The following is a 23,904-nucleotide window of genomic DNA, read 5'->3' as shown; positions in this document are numbered from 1 at the left end:
CAAGCCAAGTGTGTTAATGCCCAGCTCAGGTCCTTAAAACTGTGCCTTCGGGGTGCTGGGACATTAGTCTGCCAGCCCCGCTGGCCTGTGATTTGCTCTGTGGCTGCTCAGAGCAACTTCACTTGCTGTGTATCCAAGCGCCCCCTGAGCCCTGTGGAAAGGCAGAAGCAGCCCTGGATTTCTCCTGCAGGGGGCAGTGGAGGGCTGAGAGTCACAGGCTGTCAGACAGAAGGGACCCTGAGTAACTGGGTGAAGGTTGGTTGCAGCTAGTAGTGAGATTGGGTTCATGGTGATGGGGTAGTGAGGCAGGAGTGAAACAGTGCATAATACACATGTTAGAGCACAGGCTCCGGCCCCATTTCATACACCAGAAAACGGCACAGAGAGGTCAGGTGCCCTGCCCGAGCACAGAGACACGCACCAGAGCCAGGTCAGAACCCAGTCTCCCAGCCAGTGTCCTTCTTGCCACAACTGCCCTGGAGGTGACAAATATCAAGGGGCAGTGGGAGCAGAGGCATCAGTGCATAGTAGGTGCTCAATGAACATTGGTAAGAGAAGGCATGAATGACTGGGAGCTAAGGTCATGTGACATCCCAGATATAGATGAATGTGAGACTGCTTCGTGCTGACTTCACTCACCCAGTACCTCCCAGACAGCATTCCCCCCTGCCCCCCGCACCCCGGGGGTTGTCCTGCACCTGCTTTCCCCTGGCCTGGGGAGAGGTAGGATTCGTTTCTACTGTTCAAAAAGCTGCGTGGAGAGCAGTTAGGCAGCCAACCACCAGCCCCTGGGGAGTCAGGCAGCTTGATTAGGCGAGGCTGGGATATAAGGCTGCTAGGGCACTGAGCCGCCTCCCAGAAATGCCAGGAATCAGCACCACGGACAGCATTCAGCACCTATGACCCAACCTCAGACATCAAACTTCATGGAGGAAACAGCAGAGGCCAAGGCAGCGTCAGCCCCATTATCTACGGATATCTACACATACGGCCCATACTCCCCAACACACACACACACGCACACACACACACACACACACCAATCCTCAGTGCACTTGATGGTGGTAGCTGAATTACACGCGAACAGAAGCTTGTGTTCTCATCTTTCTGCTCCTATCCAAAGAGTGTTCCCCATGTGTTCTATGTTGTCCCACCTCTTCACCTTCGCATTCGCCAACCTTGTCAACTGAAATGATGGCCACCACCCTTCCTGGGCCCTAAGTCATCTCAGTCCCCCCAAGAGTGCTCATGCCCACCACCTCTCGCCATCTCCACTGCTCTCAGCTGCACCTGATCGCTTCGCTGCCACAGACTCTGCACACAGGCATCTTTCCAAAGTACAGGGCCCTGAGCATGCGCTGCTGCTGAAACAAGAAAGGGCACAGAGTCCCTGGGGCCCGCCTTTGAAATTCGAACCTACACCTGGCATCCAGGCCCCGCTGCTCTGACTCCTGAGGCCCAGCCTCCCCTGCTGCTTCCTCCTCCCAGGGCCAGGGCCACGGTGTCCCTAATGCTCCTCCCATTTCCTGACCATAGGGTGCACTCTCCCCTGGACCTGGGCCTCGGCAGGTCAGCCCCTTGTCCTCCATGTTTCCCCTTTTGTCTGGAGAATCTCTGTCCCCTATGACCCAGCCCCAAGGTGGCCCTGCACAGGGACTCAACCTCCTCCTCACACCCCATCAGAGTCCTCTCTATCCAATGACAACTTCCACCTGTGATTGTCCACAGGACCCCGTGTGTGAGCCCAAGGGCAGCACTGGCCTTTCTCCTCTGGATCCCTCAGGGCATCTCAACTTGGGGTCAGCGGAGCAAGACTGGACTCCCAACTCTGTATCGCATGAGGAGCCTCAAAGGCATCACAAACCCAACAGGAACAAGTCCAGTCTCATGTACTCCCCCTGTATACCCAACTCCTCCCCAATCCCCGCCACAAATGACTCCTCCACCCACTTACCCAGCCAGGAGCCTGGACTTCATCCTTGACAGCTCCTCCCCCCATCACCCAACTTGGCATCCGATTCTGTTCATTAACCCCTAATGTCTCTGCATTTGTCTCTTCTCTCCTTCCTCCTGGCACCCCTAGGACCTTCCTCTTCCCCTTAGAGAAGATCTGTTTGTGATTTGCATTCAGGCCTCTGAGTAACACTCTGATCCCTGAGGTTGAGGGCTGCATCTGCTTTTCTCCACCAATGAATTTTCAGTTCCCTTAGCAGGGCCTGGCACATGGCAGGTGCTCACTAAACCTTCTCACTGGATGCATGAATAATAGCTACTGTAGTAGGTACCTACTGTGCACCAGGCGTTCAATCACATCAACCAATCATTCCTCCCAATGTCCCAACATGATCCCCATTGGAGACAAGGGAAAACCAAGGCTCAGGGAGGTAAGTAACTCAGTCCCACAGACAGTGGGTGGCAGAGCCTGGTTTCAAGCCGACAGGCCTCCAAGCTGGAGCCATATCACTTCAGTGCCTCTGAAACAAAGACCCACCCTCATCTCCCCTGTGGTACAGGCCAGTCTGCACTATGCTTGGCCACTTGGGCACCTGCCTCCCCCATCAGCCTGGAAGCCCCTGAGGGTGGACACCCTATTTGTATTTCCATGTCCCCCTAGCTCAGGGCCTAACAGGCCATGTGACACCACAGTCCCCTCATCAGGGGCAGGTTCTCCACCCTCCTTCCCAGAGAATGCTCAGAGAATGCCTGTCCCCTGCCAGAGACCAATTCCAGCATGACAGCAGAGCTGCATCTGGGAATGGCTGAGGGCATTTCCCCAAACCTGAAAAGGGATTATTGCTTGGCTGCCAGACAGCTAAAAGGCATCTTAACCTACATGTTATTGCCTCCTACTGGCCAAACACCTGAACAGCCGGAGGCTAATTCCCCCATTCTGACAATGGACTCTGTACTGAACCCTGACCCTTTGAAGTGTATATCTCTGCCTGGCCTCAGGACATATTGTGTTAATAAAAAGCATGGGGTCCTGGGAGGAGGAGACCTGAGAAATTAGATCTTGGATCTTAGCTCCTTTGGCTACGCTCCTCTGACCCCCAAATGCCTTTCAAAATTATATTTCGTCTCTGGACTCTTATTTAAAATCTACGCACAGCCTTCTCCAGATTCCTGAACCCTTCTTGATGCTGGGACAAGAGCACCAACAGTCCCCCTACCCAAGGTCTCAAGGAGGCCCCTGCAGAACAGCCCACCCCCACGCTCACACTCTGCACCCCCCTCCCCAGGCTTGGCACCCCAGCTCTGCCTCTCACCCTGGCCCTCGCCCTGCTCCCCTCCTTCCCCTCCCTCCTTTCTGTCCATACTGAGTATTTATTTTCAGAATCTCAGAAGCCCTCCCAAACCTCTGACATTTACTCTTTGGAATTAGAATACTTTCTATTTCACTTTCCCGGAGCGAGGCTGCTGGGTGAGATTTCCCCCGGTTCCCGTTTGCTCTTCTGAAGGTGAAGTGCTGGAGCAGAGCTGGCTTATGCCAGCCCAGCCCCGATGGTGTCAACCAGCCACTGCTAGGCACCCACTGTGCACCAGGCCCTGCTCATGAATTATTGCATTCAATGCACTCGAGAACCCTGTGGAGCTGGCGTTACTGTTTCCCTATGTGAGGTAAATGAACCGAAGTGCGGGGCAGTTAAATAACAAGTCTAAGGTCACACAGCAAATGAGAGGGGCTCAGGGAGGAAACCGCACACCTCTGACTCCAAAGTGCATCTCCTTCCTCTGAGCTCTGCCTTCAAGGTCCATGGGTGGGGGTGCGCTGAAGGACCCGCAGCATCTGGGAAAAACAAGAGCTGAGGGGACACAACACCAGGCAGAGGGAACAGCAAGAACAAGAGCACAGAGGCAGGGACATGCCTGGCATGTTGGAGAGGCCACTGAGGTAGGGGGTTCAGGTCCAGGAGGAGGAGAGAGCCAGCACAGCTCCAGAGGAGACCTGGCCTGTGCGGTTACAAGCGACAGAAAACCCAGCTCATCGTGGCTGAACAGAAAAGGAAGTACATTGTTCATCTGAGTGGTCAGTCCAAGGGCAAAGTGGAAAGGAGTGAGAGAAGGGCCTGATCCCAAAGGAAAACTGCTGATCAGACAAAAAAATAACAACAGATCGTAAGGGTCAGCACACCGACAGCTTACATGCATTAGACCCTGCTCTCAGCATTCCACCTGTGTTATCTCATGTACCCTCACAACAACACTGTGGGATGGGTATTATTATTTCCAGTCTATAGTTCAGCGAACCGAGGCACAGAGAGGTTTAGTCACATGCCCAGCGTCATACAGCTAGTAGGTGGCAGAAGCTTGATTTGGATCTTGACTCCAAATCAAGAGTTTAGATCTTAACTGCTGCACTGCCAAACCTCCTGCATGGCTATCACAGGTCTGATCATAGTGGCCTGGCACATGCCCTACCCTGGTTCCTTTTTCATATCTCCCAGGTTGCTCTGAATCTGTGCACAGATTCCCTAAATTCAAACACCCAGAAAATAGATAGCCGAGAAGCCAAAGTCCCAATGTGACGCAGACACATCTTCAAAGGGAGTCTCAGCGCTGACTGCTTTTAGAGGCGAGGTGAAAGAGACCTCCCAGATTGTAGGACTAAACTTCCTGCTCAAACCCCTTAAAATTTTCTGGTGCTTTTACTAGAGAGATGGAACTTTCCAACATGGACTATGAGGCTCTTCCCAGACTAATCCCAGCCTCCGCCCCAGCCTCACCTCAACCATTCTCTCTTACATCATCTGACCCACTCATACTTGCCTGCTGATCATGGTGCCCTCCCACCCTAGGGCCTTTGCACACACAGTTCCCTATACCTGGAATGCTCTCCCTTCCCTGTTTTGACCTGGAAATCTCCTGTTCATCTTCCAGTTCAACTATCCCCTCTTCAGAGAACCCTGCTCTGACCTTATGTACAATGTCATGCAGCACAAAGCTGCAGTTTCACATATATTTGCATAATTTTGGGGCACAACGCCTTGCTCAGGTCTATCCTTTGGGAAGTCCAGAACAATGCCTGTGTTTACTCACTGTTGCACCCCCAGTACCCAGGATAGTGCCAACACAGAGCAGGCACCCGGTGGCGACTGGCTCAGTGTATGGATGCACAGTTTCCACAGTGGTCCGTGGACATGGATAAGCTTCCATCAGGAGCATATGGCATCTTCGTGAGTTAAACGCTCTATAGTTTCAGGTGGCCTCCCTAGGTTGGGGCATCCATAAGAGTTAAGAAGTGGCCCAGAGGGCACTCCGAGAGATCCAAGCTAAGGCAAGAAAAGAACCACACTTCGGTGCCAAGGTTGAGAGAGCACACAGAGGGCCCTGATGAGGGAGGAGGGATGGAGATGCCATGGCATGGACCTACATCCTTCTGCCTCCCACTGCCAGCCCCACCCCAATTTGATTCCCAGAAACATTGCCCTAATATATGTTCTGCATTGCAGCGGAGCCTACCAGTTGCTCCCAACATATTCTTCTCTACTTCTTTTGGTAATGCAGCCTCCAATAGCACGTGTTTACTTGGTTGCCCAGAACATTACATTCCCAGCTTGCTCTGCAGCAAGGTGTGGTCATGTGATTAAGCTCTGCCAATGGCATGTGAGTAGGTAGAACCTGTGTGTGTGTGTGTGTGTGTGTGTGTATGACCTCTGGACTGTGCCCTAAAGGAAAAGACCATGCCTTCCACATCCTCCCACCTTCTCTTCCTTTCAGCTGGGAGGTGACCACAGATATGAGCTATATTTTCTCAGTGGATGGAGCAATAGCTTAGGAAACAGAGCAACAAGATGCAGGGAGGCCAGGTGTCTAATACATTAGCTCAGAACACTGACACTGGGATTGTTCCATGAGAATTAAATGTTGTTTCAAGTTGCTTAAGCCATTGTTATGCTGGTACTTAATTCCTGTATCTTAATACTATGCTAATGCAGGCAGCTGGCAGCTCTTCACGGTGGTTGAAGTCTCTGAGTTAAGCTTCTTATGCAAAGAGCCTGCATATCAGTCACCTATTACAGTGTAAACAAAAAGTTTTCTTTAGTTCACAATTCTGGGGTTCGAAATGTAGGCTGGGCTCCACTGAGCAGTTCTTCTGGCTGACTTTCTTTATGTCTTCTTGGTCAGTGGCTGGCCTGCTAGCCCCCCCCCCCCCCCCTCCCGCCCCCGCCACCTCTGCGGCTTGGCTGGGGGATGGCTGGCTGCCCGCTGGGACAACTGGGTGCTGCGGAGTCTCAACCTGGGCTTGTTCTCAGAGTGCAGGGCGGGTTCGGAGAGAGGGAGACATGTACCAGGGCTCCTGGGCTCTGGCATGTGACTATTTCCGCTGCATTCTGTTGGCCAGAGCCAGCCAAGGGATGAGGAAGAGACTCCACCTCCTGGTGGGAGGAGCTGTAAAGAATTCGGATATAAGGAAGGGAGAGACTTTTGGGTATTTTTGCAGTCAATCTGGAAGAGGTTAGTGTCTAATTTTACGATGGAGTTTAGGGCCCTGGAAGGCCAGGGGCTCTGAAACATTCCCGTAGGACATTGTCTCAAGCCTCATTCCCAGTGGTGCTCTCAGCTGCAGCACCAAGTGCCCATGGCTGTGAAGAGGAAGTTCAAGTGGGTCATGGTGGGTGACATTGCCGGCCACGGTCCCATTTCCCTTCTTTGTGGGTGTGGAATTCCAGAATCCCCGTCTTGGGAAGAACATCAGAGTTGGTCCAGTGCCTCCCCAGACCTCTAATCTACCAAGAGCTCTAGATGCCCATACAACCATCCTGCTGACAGAGGGCCTGCTCTCCGCTTGGCTCCTCTCCTTATGGGAAATGCCCTTTCTTCTCTGAGACAGCCCTGCCCCCCTGGGCATCTCCAGTGGCCCTGAGTCTAACTCCCTAGAGCAGTGGTTCTCAACCTTCTGGCCCTTTAAATACAGTTTCTCATGTTATGACCCAACCATAAAATTATGTTCGTTGCTACTTCATAACTGTAATGTTGCTACTGTTATGAATCGTAATTTAAATATCTGATATGCAGGATGGTCTTAGGCGACCCCTGTGAAAGGGTCGTTCGACCGCCAAAAGGGTCGCGACCCACAGGTTGAGAACCGCTGCCCTAGAGGTAAGTTTTGCTGGTACTGTTTCTGTCACTCACTGGTTGAGTGACCCTGTGTCAGTTACTTCTCCTCTTGGAACCTCAGTGTCCTTGTTTATAAAACAGGCAACCTCCAACCAGCCCACATTAGACAGATTGGCTTCCACCTCCCAGTTCTAGATACTATACTTTTATTAATCCAACCTAAGCGTTTGTGGTGGGTGCATTGTACTGTTGACTTGTGCTCAGTTTGTATCTACCAGAACCTCTTAGCCTGGTTAATTATGGCTCAATCTTCAGATCTCAGCTTATACATCACTTCCTTTGAGAGACCTTTCATGATCTAACTTCATCCCCTATCATGTGTTCTCAGATCTCCCCAGACAGCCCCTCTCATGACACCTTATACATTTGGCTGCTACTGCTTCTTCGGTGTTCTCTTCCTTGCTATCTTATTGCATGCAGAATCCTTCTTTTCTTACCATTGGTTTCCCCCAGGGACTTGCCCAGAGCTAGACTGGTGACAGATACACAGTATAAGCTTGTGAATGAATGAAGAATAAAGAATGGCTGAATGAATGAAACAGGTGCTGTTGATTGGCCACGCCTTCCCCTCTGTGGATACACTGTGGTTCTGGCTGTGAGGACCAATCCTCAGGAACTTTCACTCACATTTGTTCCTCCACAGTCCTGTAATCATTTATAGCACACCTACTATGTGCTGGCCTTTGCAAGGGCTGAGGTACAGTGGGCAGAATACAGGTGTGGTCCTGCAATAGGGAGCTCACAGTCATAGGAACATGGCCTGCAGCACTCACAGTTAGCTGACAAGCCAGAGCTGCAGGAAGGATCAGACCACATCGCTCAGCAGGCCCTGGTTGCCGGGGAACTGGAGACCATTGATTGGCATTTGACAATGGTGTAGGGAGTCCTCTGCCTGAGCTGGAACTCCAGGAATTCCACTTCCTGTCTCTGTGCCCTTGGGCAAGGTGCTCCCCCTCCAGGTGCCTCGGCTTCTCATCTGTCAAATGGTGGCTGTCATGAGGATTAAATGAGACGATACCATGCACACAGTGCAGGGCCAGCAATACTGAGTGTTCAATGCCTGTAGCTGCCAGGCTGCTTCCGTTATTGTGGCTGGTGATGTTGTGGCGATTGGAAATCAAGGTTCTTGTTCTGGGGTTGGCTGTGTGACTTTGGGCAAGTGCTTCAACCTCTCTGGTCTTGGGGAATCCAGCTTTAAAAGTATAATGTCAGGAAACTTCCTCAACCTTATAAAGGACACTTGCAAGAAGCACATGACATCCTGCCAGGGACGAGGAGAGCTCTGGCCATGTTGGTATCATTAGTGTCAAGGACTCAGAAACCCAGCAGGTTCTCTTCTGCAGTCAGGAGTCTCCACTGGGGGGACAGAAAATATTCACTCCCTCAGGGAATTTGGGGTCTCCTTTGGAGATGCCCCCTTCCAGGCAACACTACAGAGAATCCCCCCTCCTCCCAGCTCATTCACAATGAGCACATTCATCCACAGAGCAGAGGAACGAATAGAAAACAAACGGACGGTACCACTGATGGGAGTGATGGTTATGAACAGGTGGCTGTCCAGATACCCACCCATCACACCCACGAGAGAACCCTCCAGACAGGCGGACTCAGGAACCAAGTGCTCCTTACTGCAGAGCTCGCTTTGGCCCCCATCACCAGACGGACTGGAGTCATCAAATAAATCCAACATTTAGAAAGTGGCGGGAGTGGGGGGGGGGGGGGGGGCGAGTAGGGGACTTTCAGCAGACACTTTCCTGAAATGCAATGGTAATAAAAGAGAAAAATGGACCAGCCCACTCCAGATAACCACCACCAGAGAAGTAATTATGCCACTCCCGTCCTGAGCCAGGATGCTGGCGACAGAGGCTCAGTAATTCATCAGCCCCGGATTTATGGACTCCTCAGGAGCTGCCTGCACATGTCTCCATCCAGGTTTCTTAGGAAACCTCTATTTAGATTTCATCAAGGCTGTTTTTCTCTGTCAGCCCTGAGCGGAGAGGTGGGCCACCGTACCAGGTGGCACAATTGAATATTGATTTGCTGGCACTTACCCAGCAGAAAAACAGTCCATTCAAGTGAACCAGTTGTTTCCAACTTCTCGAGACTCCCAAGGGGCCTTGGTTTCCCTGATAACTTGTTGAGTTCCTGGTGTCACATTAGGCAAGTGGAGAGCCCAGCTGTGTGCTTATTGGAAATAAGGCTTCCCTACATAGAAAGCACTGCGAACCTTGGGTTTCTCATCTGTAAAATAGGAATAATAAGAGAGGGACGGTAGAGACTGTTACTTTGTAGTATTATAATTCTCTTATATTTGAGTTCTTTAAAAGAACCATATATTTTATGATGAAAAAATAAAATGGAATTTTAAATGGAATTATAAAGAAATGAAATCAAGAAATAGAATTAGGCGTCTCATTAGGTTGCCATGAGGATTAAATGAGATGATACAATGCACACAGCACAGGGACGGCACGGACTGCGTGTGCAACGCCTGTAGCTGCCAGGCCGCTTCCGTTATTGTGGCTGATGATGTTGTGGCGATTGGAAATCAAGGTTCTTGGGTGTTGGCTGTGTGACTTTGGGCAAGTGCCTTAACCTCGCTGGTCTTGGTGAATTCATCTTAAAAGTACAATATCAGGAAACTTCCTCAACCTAACAAAGGACATAATAAAGGGAAAATCTACATCTAACATTATACTTAATCATAAAGAGTGAATGCTCTCCCCTAGCATCAAGAACAAAACAAGGATGTATACTCTGGCCACTTCTATTTAACCTTGCCCTCAGGTCTTGGGGGTGGGTTGGATAGCCATGGCAATTAGGCAAGAAAAAGAAATCAAAGGCATCCATTTTGGAAAGAAAGAAGTAAAATTATCTCCTTTCATAGATAACATGATCTTGAATGTAGAAAATCCTAAGGAACACACAGAATAAAACTATTAGAACTCATAAATGAGTTCAGCAAGATTGTGGGATATAAGATTAATACAATATACAAAAGTCAGTTGTATTTCTATACACTAGAATGAACAACCTTAAAATGAAATTAAGAAAACAATTCCAATTACAATTGCACCAAAAACAACATAATACCTACAAATAAAAGTAATATTTATTATCAATTGGTTCCAACAAGGATACCAGGATAATTAAATGGAGAAAGAGTAGTCATTTCAACAAAGAATACTGGTACAACTGGATAAACATATGAAAGAAGTTGGGCCCCCACTGAACACCATGCACAAAATTTAACTCAAAATGAATCATAGACCAAATGTAGGAATTAAAATATAAAACTCTTAGAAGAAAACATAGGAGTAAATCTCTGTGACTTTGGGTTAAGGAATGACTTCTCCATGACATCAAAAACACAAATAACAAAAGAAAAAATAGATACAGTGCCTTCATCAAAATTAATTTATTTTTTTGGTGCTTCAAAGGACACCATCAAGAAAGTGAAAAGACAACCTACAAAATCAGAGAAAATGTTTGCAAGTCATATATCTGATAAGGGATTGGTATCCAGAATATATAAAGAGCTCTTACAACTCAACAATTGAAAGATAACCCATTCTTTGTAAGAGCAAAGGTTTTGAATAGATATTTCTCCAAAGAAGATTTATAAGTGACCAATAATCAGATCCTCAGCTTCCTTAGTCATTAGGGAAATGCAAATCAAAGCTACAATGAGATGCCACTTCCCAGTCAGTAGAATGGCTTTAATCAGATAAAAAATAACAAGTGTTGGCAAAGATGTAGATAAATTGGAATCTTCACATATTGCTAGTGGGGATGTAATATGGCAAAACTGTTTTAAAAAATAATTTGACAGTTTCTGGCAGAATTAACATAGAATAATATATGATCCAGCATTTCCACTCCTAGGTGTATGCCCAAGATATATGTCCACAGCAAAAAAATGTACACAAATGTTCATAGAAGCATTTTTCTTAATAGTAAAAATCTGGGAAAAGCCCAAATGTCCATCAATTGGTGAACGGATAAACAAAATAAATGTATCCATACAATGGAATATCATTCAACAATAGAAAGGAATGAAGTACTGACACATGCTACAACATGAATTAACTTTAAAAATCACAAAGGATCACATATTGTATGATTCCTGCTATAGATTTAATTCTCCACTCCCCAAAATGTATATGTTGAAGCTGGATCCTCAATATAAAGGTCTTTGGAGGAGGGACCTTGAGGTGGGGTCATTAGGTTATTAGGGTGGAGCCCTCATGAATGGGATTAGTGCCCTTATATGAGAAGAGACGTGAGGGAGATAATTTTTCTTTCTCTGTCTCTGACATATGAGGACATAGCAAGAAAGTGACTGAAAACCCAGACCATGCTGGTACGCTGACCCCATTTTATGGGAAATAAAAGTCTATTGTTTTTGTCCCCAGGCTATGGTATCTGTTACAGCAGCATGAACTGACTAAGACAGTTCATTTATATTAAATGTGTAGAACAGGCAAATCCAGAGAAACATAAGGTAGAATAGTGGTTGCCAGGGGATGGGGATGGGAAATGGGCACAGGGCTTCTTTCATGGGGTCAAATGAGATAAAATATGTGAGTGTCTAGTAGCATGCCAGGTATACAGAAATCACTCAATAGTTGCTCACTATTGTTAGTATGGCCAGCAGTGAGCTCCAGCCTGAGCTCCTCTCAGGCCCTCCACAGTGAGGCAGGGGAAACCCAGATGTTCTACAAACCAGATATGTGGACATTGAGGGACCTGTCTCTCTCTGCTCCCTCCTCTCCCAGCGTGGGACTGCTGCATACCCACCTGTGGGCTCTGCCTGCCCTGCGGAAGCTGAGAAGCTGTTACCCAGCGCTGGACGCAGCCGCAAGCTCAGTGCCTGGTGCGTGGTGAAAATTTGATGCAGTTGGGGGATGACACCCCTGTAGCAACATTCTCTCTCCAGCGCTGACTTGGGCCTCAGCCTCCGTTCTGTTCTTCAGTACTTCTCTTCCTGCCCAGGGATCCCAGTGCTCTCCTCACACTTGACCCCTGAGCTCCAGCCCCACATTTGGTCCCTGCTGTGTCCCCAAAAGCTCCTGTGATGCTGGTCCTCCATCTGCACACCTGCATCTCCTCTGAACCCCATCTCCCTGGAGCTTCCAGGACTGACCAATAAGCTGCAACAGGCTGGCACCTGGGCCTTGGCCCTGCCTGAGCTCCTCCCCCACCCCCACCCCCACCCCACACCTGCTCCATCGCCCTGCTGGCTGGAGTCCAGGCCTGCCTCACCTGGTACGGGAGAAGAGGGGATGATGTGGAAAAGAGGTAAGAAGTACCAGAGTCAGGGCCTTTCTAATCCCAGGGCCCTATACTATCTCCAAACAAAGCAGCTTCCAGGAAGAAAAAGACTGAAAGAAGTTAGTTGACAGGCCTGAGTGATGGCCCCGAACTTCGGGAAATTGGAATAAAATATAGCCATATGGGCGCGCTGCATGCAGATGGCTCAATGAGAAGATGAACTCCTGGGAGAGCTCTCCTCCTTCTTGGCTCCCCCCAGCTCTCATTTCCTTCTGAGCCATGGGGAGCGACAGAGAGAGCGGCTTCCAGGACTTCCCACTGCTCCTAGGACGAGACACAACGGGCCTCGCCTGATCCCTCCTCTCTCCAGCCTCAGCTGCCACCACCACTGCTTCCCTCAGGTCTTTCCACCTGGGCACGCAGGCCTTTTCCGAGGACCTCCCATTGGCTATGCTCCCTCCCACCTCAGGGCTTTTGCACCTGCTGTTCCCTCGGTCAGAAACACACTTCACTGTTTGCCCAGTTAAGGCAACCAGCAGGTTCGAAATGGGGTGGGTGACCTAAAAGGAAGGTAAACAGGGCCCATGCCTGATTAGGGGAAGCAAGACTCCGAAGAGGCACTGCTCACTCCTCACCGGCCTCTCCGGGCAGAACTCCAATGTCGTCCACAAGCTTCCATGTGCTTCTTCTTTGCATATTTCCAGAGACCATCTATCTTGTCAACATATAACCTAAAACACTGTTCATAAGATGCCCCATTTGTGCAGGACGCGCAGCGAGGGTAAGGGAACAGAGCAGCTCTCCCCGCTCCTCCCTCCAGCTGCTCCTCTGCTGGGCCCCTCTGGACGCCCCAGGGGTCTGTGAGGCCAGAGAGGCTCTGCAATCTGGCTTCTGGGTTGATTGGGGGCCAAGGAGAGTCTTGCTAAACGGCCCTGGCCCAGCTTCCGACAGGATCTTCTTTAAAAGAGTGAGAGAGCGGACAGCACAGGCTGCCTCTGAACACAGACCTTATCCTGTTCACACCGTTTCCCACGGTGCCCAGCAAAGTGCCGGCGCTTGGCGGAAACTTAGAAAAATTGTGGTTCAACTGGACAGAATCTGAAACAGAAATGAAACAAGCTCTCGGGGTCCATCGGAGCAGAGAAAGAAACCGTTCGTAAATCCAAACCCTTCTCTGTTGGCCTCTGGAGAGCGCAGCACTTCAAGGAAGCCCTTGGCAAATCCTTTGGTCAAGTATAGAATTTCAGCTGTAAATAACCCTGGATCTCAGAGTTGTTTTTCCCCATCCCCTCTATCTCCCCCGCCCCCGCCCCCACCCCCACCGCCACTCTCTCACACACACTCTCTCTCTGTATCTATCTAATGAGCCCATCTTCATCAATGGTGATTTCACACTTAAACACTTGCCTTCCCACTAACATTTATTTGGGACCCACATACCAATTCTCGCAGTGCTTTTGGTGTCAGTCAAGGGCAAAGGAGTGAGAACTCTGCGTCGCCCCAGGCACGTGATCCCAGCCAAAGTCACACAAGACGAAGCTCTGCCACCTTGATTCAGCTCTCACACTACAAGCGAGCATCTCTTGCCCCATTTAGTGCCACGTGTTTACATTTTTGTGCTTTTTTGTTGTTGATTTTGCTGAAGGGCTGTCTAGGGTTCCTCGGCACAAGAAGACTGTGACGTGCCTGAGGGAGAACATATGTGTGCCAGATAAGCTTCCTGAGGCCTGGGTGATCATGCTGTTGGCCATGTGTTCAATGTTCACGAATCAACAACCTATATTAAGTGAGTTGTATTTAAACAGAAACACCCACAAATCAGGGTTATGTGTTAATTTGTTTACTTTTGCAGCAATTGCCATACTTTTTTCCAGAGCGACTGTATCGTTTTACATCCCCACCATCAATTGTAAAGTAACCTGTTTCTCCACATCCTCATGAGCATGTGTGCTCATCACTAATGTTGATTTTAGCTATTCTGGGAGGGGTGCGGGGATGGAGTAGAAACATTTGACCAAGTCCTGAGCCAATTGAGCTTAAAACCACTCAGTGCACTAGAAATAAAGGGGACTTCCTGAATGTAATAAGAGCATCTACCAAAGCAACAGCAACAAATCCTTCAGCTAACGTTATATTTGATGGAGAAAGATGAAATGCTTTCCCTTTAAGACTGGGAATGCAGTAAGGATGTGTGTTCTCATCTTGTTCAACATAGTATTGGATGTTCTAGCCAGTGCAATTCTGCAAGAAAAATAAATGAAGGCATACAGACTGGAAAGGAAGAAATAAAATAGTCCCTATTTGTGGATGGCATAACTTTCTTTGTAGAAAACCCCAAAGAACTTAAAATCAATAAAACAAAACAACAACAACAACAAAACTTGCAGAGACTCCCAGTTTCCAGTCTACAAGCAAGAAGCTGGAAGTTGCCACTCTGTCCTTCTGACACGAGGGCAAGGAGTGTGGGGTGGCAATGAATCCTCTCCCAGAACCACCTCATTCTACCTTGTCGATTCCAGGTGGCGGTGGAGGCTCAGCTTCTCACTGAACCCCGCGGGCACCAGGGTAGGCGGAAGAGACTAGAGGGCTGTCTAGCCCTGCCTTGTGCTCATTTAATCTCATTGCTGCCCAGTATGTGTTTCTCTCCCCACTACTCCCTGCTGAGACTGGGCAGTGAGTGGCGTGCTGACATTACCTCCTTCAATCATGTTGATGCTGGGTGGAGGCGAAGGTTCCACTCACCCCAGAACCTGCTGTCACCACCAGGGGGGAATCACAGCACCACCACCTACTTAGCAGGTGTGTGGGGAGACTGGAAGACTATCTTCCTACTTGCCTTAGGTGTGGGTGGTTTGCCCCCTGGCATTGGGCTGGAATAATTTCTGTTCTGTTAGATGCTCTCCTGGCTACTTGCCTGAGGAAGACGGGCTTTTCTCAGAGCATGTTTCTTGTCCAGGCCTGTTGGTTGTTTTAGGTTGGAGTTTTCCACCCTCAGCACGCTGTCTGGATATCTGGGACATTATAAAGGGACCCAGGGAACTCACTGCCATGTGATTGCCAAAACCCTGAGCTCTTAAGCAACCTGCCTTCTTTCCATATTCTAGGATCTTCCTAGAAGTTTTGATTGGCTATGTCCAGAGATTTTAGTTAGCAGAAGGAAGACCTTGGACAAATGAAGTTCTCCCTTCTTTGTTGACACCAGATCAGGACATAATTTTTAGACAAAGTGAGTTTCAGACAGGCGTATGCCATCATTTCACATTCTCTTCTCTTTATGCAGACATGTAGCCTTTCTTGGAAGGCCATGCAGAATCTTGCAAGATTTTAAGAACAATATACATGATAGGTGTCAGTTTCAAAACAGGTCTGCCCATTCTTGGACGATCCTCCATCAGAAGAATAGGTCTATGTCACTTCCCCTCAAATCTGGGGTCAGCTTAGTTACTGGCCAATCGATAGAGAACAGCAGAAGTAGCACTCACTATATGACTTCTGTGCTAGGTCATAAAAGATAATGAAGTGTCCATCTGGTTTTGGGGATACTCATGCTGGAGCCTTGAGCTGCCATTTAATTATTCTGACTGCCCTGGGGCCACCGTGGTGAGGAAGTTCAAACCCGTTCACCCGAATAGGATACATGGGGGAACTTTGGGGCTACAAGAGGGGGAAACCAAGATGCCCAGATGCTTTCATCCCACCCCATTCCAGCTCCAGCTGCAATCTGATGCAGCTGCATGAGGAGGGAGCAGGGGAAGAACAGTAGGATCGAGATCAGTGAGGTGGTCAGGGTGGGGCCTCAGTTCACGTAGGGCTGGGTGGGCTGTTGTAAGGACCCTGGCTTCTTTCCTGACTGAGATGAGGTCACGGAAAGGTTCTGATGGACATGATCTGACAGCTTTACTAGGATCGCACGGGCTGCTCTGTGAGGAGCTAACTCGGGGGGAAAGGGAGGGGACAGGAAGGGCAGTTGGGAGGCTACGGCAATAATTCAAGGCAGAGCTTGACTGACACAGAAGAGCAGGTAAGTGGCTGTGGAGGTAACGAGAGGTGACCAAGTTCTGGGGATGTTTTGGTGGATGTGACATGAGATGTGAAAGGAATAGGGGGTCAAGCTGAACTCCAGGTTTCTGGCCTGAGCAACTGGAAGGATAGAGTTGCTTCCACTGAGATAAGAGACAGATGGTGGGAGCAGTACGTTTGGAAGTGAGGCAGGTGGAGAACAGGATTTCTGTTGGGATTGTCAACTGAAAAACGATATCACTGGGTGTTTCATCACCAAAAAGAACTTATTCAGAAAAAATACAACCCAGTGCATGCAAATGGAAGTCAAGAGAAGGGCCAGTTACAACCACAGAGCTTTCTGGTATGCACAGAGTTCGTCCTATAGTCTCCTGGTGACATGGAGAGCCAGAACTCCTCCCATTAGCCCTAGCCCCTCCCACAGACTCTCCAGACTGATTATGCTCATTTAATGTCCCTATCAACCTTTATAAGGACGTGTGAATGACGTTGAATACCTGTTGGACACCCAGGTGGAGATGTTGAGCAGGCATTTGGATGTACAAGCCTGGGGTTCAGGGAGTGGTCCAGACTGAGATGTAAATTTGGGAGCCATCACCATATGAATGGCATGTGATGGGGAAAAGTCTGATGAGGTACCCAAGGGAGTGAGTGAGGCTAAGAAGACGACCAATGGCCAAGGACAGAACCCAGGAACAACACATGTATACAGGTCAGGGAGCCAAGGCATAATCTGCAAAGGGAACTGAGAGGGACAACCTGGGAGACAGGAGGAAAACCAGGAGAGTGTGGGAACAGAGAGGACGGAGGGGGTGGGGAGGGGGTTCACGGAGCGGGAAGTGATGGGTTGAGTAAGAGAACAACTTTAAACTGATGACTGGATGTGACAACAGACAGGCCACTGGCCACTTTCGCAACAGCAGTTTTGAATAGAGGGGTGAGGATAAAATCCTGACATGAGTGTTAAGAGAAAATTGAAGGAGAGAAGTAGGAGATTGCGAGTCTAGATAATGCTCTCAAGCAGTTTGACTGTAAAGATAAAGCAAAGAAATGTGTTTGTAGCAGGAGAGTTTGGGGATATTTTTGTACGTTTTATTCTGTGTGGCTGCAGAAATAAACACTGGCGTGTTTGCACACCAATGAGAGTGATCCAGTGGAGGGTGAACTTAGATAACGCAGGAGGGAAGGAGGATTGCTGGGGTGACGCTCTTGAGCCGACAGAAAAGGATGAGATCGAATGCACTAATGGCCTTGAAAAAGGACATCTAAGTCTCGGGCCGTGATGAATTCCCCCTGGGGGCTCCCAACAAGGGCGCACCTCCTTGCAATCACTTACCCGCGCACAAACCGAGAGGGATCTGGAGAGAATGCTTTCTGCATCGTGCTGCTCATATATTTCAGCGACTTTTCTTTATTCAAAAATATGGTGCAGAGATCCTCCCAGGTTAGTGCATGGAGACCAAACTCAATCTTCTTAATGACTGCTTAGAATTCAGTAGTATGGATGCACCATTAATTATCTAACCAATCTCCCATTGATGGACATTTAGGTTGTCTCTACTGTTTTATTTGTTATTGCAAGCACTGCTATAGAGAACCTCCTTGCATATCCTTGAGCTTTTCAGAATCACTAACTTCTGGTAGTAAAATTGCTGGGTCAAAAGGTAGGTGCATTTTGAATTGTAATAGATGCTGTTCCAGTGTCCACCGAGAAGACTACTTCATCCCACGAGTGGTGTAGGAGTAGGACGAGTTCAAGTGGGGGTCAGCGTTAAAGTGGGGTCAGAACCGTAACTGCTGTCCCCTCCTTGAGGTCCCCTTTAGGATTCTGTGTCCCTCGCCATTGTTCTGTTTCTCCAGCACTTACTTTCTGGCACTAGGCGTTGCTGTCCTAGGAGTCTCAGCATCAGCCATTTCTCTAAGGATGTGTGGTTCCTTTTATTGGAGACTAGTATTAGAAACCAAGGTCTGGGCATGGCAAAGGGCTGGTGAAGGTACCTCCAGCTCTAACTCAATAGGCTCCCAAACTTTGCAGAAAAGTAGTTCCAAAGTCATTAGATTATGGGGAGGACGAAATGAGACCTGCCATGTTCCATACGTGTTAGTGGGAGGAAGGCTGCCCCCGGAGGACACCTGCAACTCTGCTTCCTGTTCCTTCCATTAGAGCACATCCGACTGAAGCAATGAAGCACAGTAACATTCATCTCGGGGAAAAACCATTGTTTGAATTTTAACCCTGCTATCCTGGCTTCTGTACACAGCTGCTTGCTTTAACAATAGGGTAGTTACCTCAGTTTCCAGATTGAAACCTGGAAACTCACATAAATCACCCCATTATGTTGCCAGTCCTCATCACAAAGGTTATCTTCTGTGCCTGAGGACCAGAACCACAAAAGACTGCTTCTCGTTGACTCAGGAACTGAGACTGTAGATGACCTTTAGAGATTATTAACTTTGCTCAATTCTGCTTCTGTCCAATCTGCTTTCATAAGATAGCTCCACATTCCAACGTCTAGCAGGATGTGGCTTTTACCTTATAAGCTCACTACTGTAGTCACTCGGGGCTATGAGATTTGGGGAGCTAATGCGCCCTCATAGCCACCAGCTTTTGAATAAAGAACGCCTTAATTTGACTTCTTGGGGCATCCTTTGTGTGATTTGAGGGGTACATTACAACAAAACAACATTCACTCACAAAACACAGCATCCCCTACAGGCCAGGAGCTGTTCCAGGCACAGGACACAGCTCTGAGGGGGACAGGAAAAGCCCTCCTCGTGGAGCCGACATTGGGTGGGAGACAGACAGTGACACACAGCTGCACTCAGTCAGGTGGTGACACGTGCTAAGGGGACACACAGCAGGGTGAGGGGACAGAGGGAACAGGCGGGCCTGTCAGAGCCTGGCCTGGCCTCACTGAGCACAGAGGGAAGGCTGGGACAAGTCCTGCCTAAACTCCCAGCTGGACCCAGGGGAAGTTTGCTAGTGGAGCATCTAAGTGAGCCAAGCCCCTCCTCGGGCCCCTGTGTGTGGAAGGAGGGAGTTAATCTCAGCTCTCCCATCCCTTGTTAGGTGTCTGTACATGGCCCCATTCCTCGAGAACTGAGGTCCCTGTACCCCTTTTTCCCATCTCTCCGGGTCTCATTCTTTAGCAGACGGGGACCAGGAGGAAGAAGGATGGATGAGAGGAGAAGAGAAGATTAAGGAGAGAGCAGGACCCCTCCCCACCTTCCTTGGCCAGGCACAGCCATCGCCTGCTAGAGGAGGAGGGGTGACTCAGGCACCCCCTCTCTCTGTGGGAGCAGAGCTGGGGGTGGGGACAGGACAGGACATGCCACACCCTGGGGCTAAGGAAACGATGCAGGACCGCATTTCCAGGTGCACAGCGCACACGCCCCCCACCCAGGCGGAAGCGCCCGGTCCTCCACTTCCCTCGTGGCACCCCTTCCCACTGCACTGGTTTCTCTGCCCAAGTAATTCATTCAAGGCTCCCTGGTGGTTAGTTCACATCTCCAAAGCACATTTTTCACAGGAAGATCAATTCCAAGAAAACACCTAGCGTCTGTGGAAATTAACTCCCTTAACAAGTGAGAAGTGGCCAATTGGGAAGGAAAGGGCTGTGACGGAGCCGGGACATATGAAGACTGACAGCTGCTCGGCTGGGAGCTCTGGAGGGGAGTTTCCACGGGACTCCATGAGTCTCGGCGTCTTCTTTCTTCCCAGTGGCTGACACTAAACTGCGTTTCTGAGTCAGGAGAGGAAGGTTAAGGGAGACGCATCCGAGAACAAAACAGCCCCACGTGGTGAAAAGCGGGGCCCTCCCAGATCACCCCCAAAGCACCTCTGCTCCTCAAATGCAGTGACTGTGTCTGGAACAGCCTCTGGTTCCCACAGCCCCTCGCCCACCTCCCAAGGTTGTTTTAAGCACCAGGCCTCTCACATGGGCAGGGCAGTGGGAGTCAAGGAAACCTAAAATGCCACCTCCGTGCCACCGTCCAGCGGGAAAGGGGCCAGGTGGGGATCTGAACCAGCAGAGGCGGGGGAGGAAAGGATGCCCCCCTAATTCTAGAACATCTGGAGAAAAGGGGTGATTTCCAAAGATTCTGAGTCCTGGAAAGAGGCAAAGACCCAAAGCTTCATATGCCACCAGAACCCCAGCAATAAAATGACACCTCATAGAACTAAGATCAGCTCCCAGCCCTGTGCTCAATGCTTTGTTACTTTATTTAAACCACACAATAGCCCAATGACACCATAGTGTGGAAAGTAGCATTATCTCCCCTTTACAGAGGAGGAAACTGGGCTCAGACAGGTAGTCATCCAAGTGGGGGAGATGGGACCAGGGCATTTGCCCTGAAACACACAAAAGCTCTGATGTGTGTGATTCAAACCTAGGTAGTCCCTGTGTGATGCCTCTCAACAAGTAAGTAGTCAGTTAACTCCTACTTGCACCGCCCCCCCCCCCCACCACCAAGGACGGGGGGGTTTGCCACCTATCAAGGTGGCCCATTCCGTCTCAGGACAGCTTTGACTGCTGGGAAGTCCTTCAGGCCACATGGAGGACAGAAACTCCCTCTTCCATGTGGCAGCCCTTCCTGTGTTTGAAGACAATGCGCTTGTCTCTACAGGGGTTGTCATCTCCGGGTGGGACAGCTCTGTTGCTCTCAGCGTTTCTCATCACACATCCTTCTTCCAGCTTGCTCCTCTGACCGAGCTTGAGGTCCCCATCTCCTCTTATCTTGACTGACAAAGCGGGATGCAGTTCTTCAAGGAAGAACTTAAGGATGAGAAGAGTGCTAAACACATAATAGCAGAAATAATTTCAGCAGAATTAAACACAACATCGCACCATTCAACACCTGCGATTAAGCCGCAGCCACGGTGCTTGGGCAGAACGCTCAGAGCCCACCTTAGGAGAGAGCAGGTGCTCAGAGGGAGGGGCGCTCACACCCACTGTGAACAGCTGGGCTCCCTCTGCCAGGTGGGAGCACAGGCTCAGAATCAGAGGAGTCACCACAGATCTGTCCTGGGTCCCGCAGGCATGTGCTGACACGTGGTGGCGGGGCCTGCCTCTACACACAGGCTGAAGAGAGGTCATGGGTCTTCAAGTCTCCTGCCTGTGAGATGCACCTTAGAGCCAAACCAGGGTGGGAGGTGGGGAGGGGCCAGCAGCAAACATGTTCTGGATGTCTGTGGCCTGCAGGGGAAGCAAACGCTGTCCAGCTGGACCTGCTGACGTGAGAGGCACCATGGCCAGTGGGGACATCATGGCCCTTATGCAGGTGATGTGGGTGTGAAATTCAGCTCTTATGAGCTGTATGACCCTGCGGCAGCCACTCAGCAGCTCTGAGCCTCAGTTTCCTCACTAGACAAATGGGGCTAATAATAATCACCTCTCAGGGGTTGTTTTATTATTAAAATCAAATGAGCCCTAGCTGGTTTGGCTCAATGGATAGAGCGTTGGCCTGTTGACTGAAGGGTCCCAGGTTCGATTCCGGTCAAGGGCATGTATCTTGGTTGCAGGCACATCCCCAGTAGGGGGTGTGTGGGAGGCAGCTGATTGATGTTTCTCTCTCATCGATGTTTCTAACTCTCTATCCCTCTTCCTTCCTCTCTGTAAAAAATCAATAAAATATTTTTTAAAAAATCAAATGACATCTTCAACGTGATGGCCCGGCCACGTGCCTCACAGATATCCATTCCCTCATAAATCAATGGTGAAGAAGACAAGGTAGCATAGAAGTTTGGCAGTTGTAAACATGGATTTCTACTCTTCCTCCTCTGTCCTCACCTTGGACCATGCCTCTAGCTGCCTGGCCCTTCATACAGAGCACTCCTCTGGCCAGGCACCTGTCCCACGCCTCCCAGATGCTCTCTGTGCCATCCCCAGTGGCCCCACCTCTGTCTCCAGATCCTTCCCACTCTGCCTTGTCCCCACCTTTGGGCATGGGATTCTCTCCAATGTCTTGGTCGCATCTCCCCACTCAGATGTGAATGCCCTGGTTGGGGAGACCATGGTGAGGCCATCTCTGTTGAAACCAGGCCTGTGCCAGGCATTCAGGAGTGTGGGGGCCATGGGGTTTGGTCTGGATGGCAGGAAGGGCAGCTCTACTCCTCTGCCATCCAGCTGCCTGGCCCTTCACCAGGGACCAAATCCGGCTGGATGACCAGGAGCCCAGCACACAGTAGGAGCACCTACTAAGGTCAGGAACTTTACATTTATTAATTCATTTGCTCATCACAGCAAGCCTGTGGGGTGGCAGTACCTATTCCCATTTTGTTGGTAAAGAAACTGAGACTCAAGCACTAACGTGGCCCAGGGCTCATGGCAGGTGTGTTCTGGGACATATTTAAATCAAGGTCTTCCTGGCCCCCAAGCCCTGTGATTTGCTGTACACCTCGGTGGGCTTGTGTGGCCATGGAGAGAGCTCTTCCCAGCACAGCTGTAGTTGAGGTCTCACAGGGTCCTTGAGGAGGGAAGGGAGGGCCCTGAAGACAGACCAGGAGGAGGAAGGGGCAGGGCGGGGCTGGGAGGGTAAACCTCCACCAGGGTCAGCCAGCCTGGGTCTCAGCCTCCGCTCTCTCACCCACATACTGCTGACCATTTATCTCCTCTGAGCCTCAGTTTCCCCATCTGTAATCCTGGGCCAAAGGCCTGTCTCCCTGGGATTCTGTGAGGGTTGCATGTGAAAATGCCCAGCACAGACCTCAGCTTCGTGAAGATTGGCTGGAACTGAACCTCCTCCCCTGTGATGTGACGACCTGGAACGAGAACCTGTGTCCTGATGCCCAAACTCTGACCCTCCTGCCCTCCTTCCTCTGTAGAGGCTAAACCAGTGTCCTCCCCTGGGACCCAACAATGAGTCATGTCACTCTTGGTGCCTCCCTTGGCCATGCACCTTCACCTCATTCAAAGTTGATGGAATTCATCACCCCCAGGGACGACTGCAGCTCCACACCAGCTCCTTCCCCGCCCCCGCCCCGTGATTCTGTCTCTTGCACAACAGCTGGGCGCATTTGCAGAGAATTCCTCATGGCTGGTCCCTCAGAGGACTACTGCGCATTCCCTGTAACGACATTCATTAGTCCGTCTGACATCAATACTGTTCTCCGGTCAATATGTTTAATCTAATGAGACATTTACTTTCCGTTAGAAAACCCCTGAAGAAGCATGTTTTCTCCGGATGAACTAAGCTGATGAGTAGATTAATACCAGGCTTGAACAAGCTGACTAAGAAAATGAATCTAACCAGCTTCTTCTGCTTTAGTTGTGGGCTGAGCTTAAATTAATTTCTGTAAAACATGTCATTTCTTAGGGCTCTGTGCTTTGTCCCCCATGCGCCTGTTTGTTCCCCTCCCCTAATCCATCAGCCCCAGCTCCAAGGACACTCGGACACCAGGAACCAGCTGTAAGGAGTGGGGAGGGCAGTGTCTGAAACTGAGCAACAGGAGGGCCTGGAGTGTGGCAGGGGAGACAGGGACAGCAGAGGGTC

Source organism: Myotis yumanensis, unplaced genomic scaffold, assembly GCF_028538775.1.
Source record: "Myotis yumanensis isolate MYYU_CA2020_CCGP unplaced genomic scaffold, mMyoYum1.0.hap1 SCAF_2, whole genome shotgun sequence".
NCBI lineage: Eukaryota > Metazoa > Chordata > Mammalia > Chiroptera > Vespertilionidae > Myotis > Myotis yumanensis.
This window is presented reverse-complemented; position numbering follows the sequence as displayed.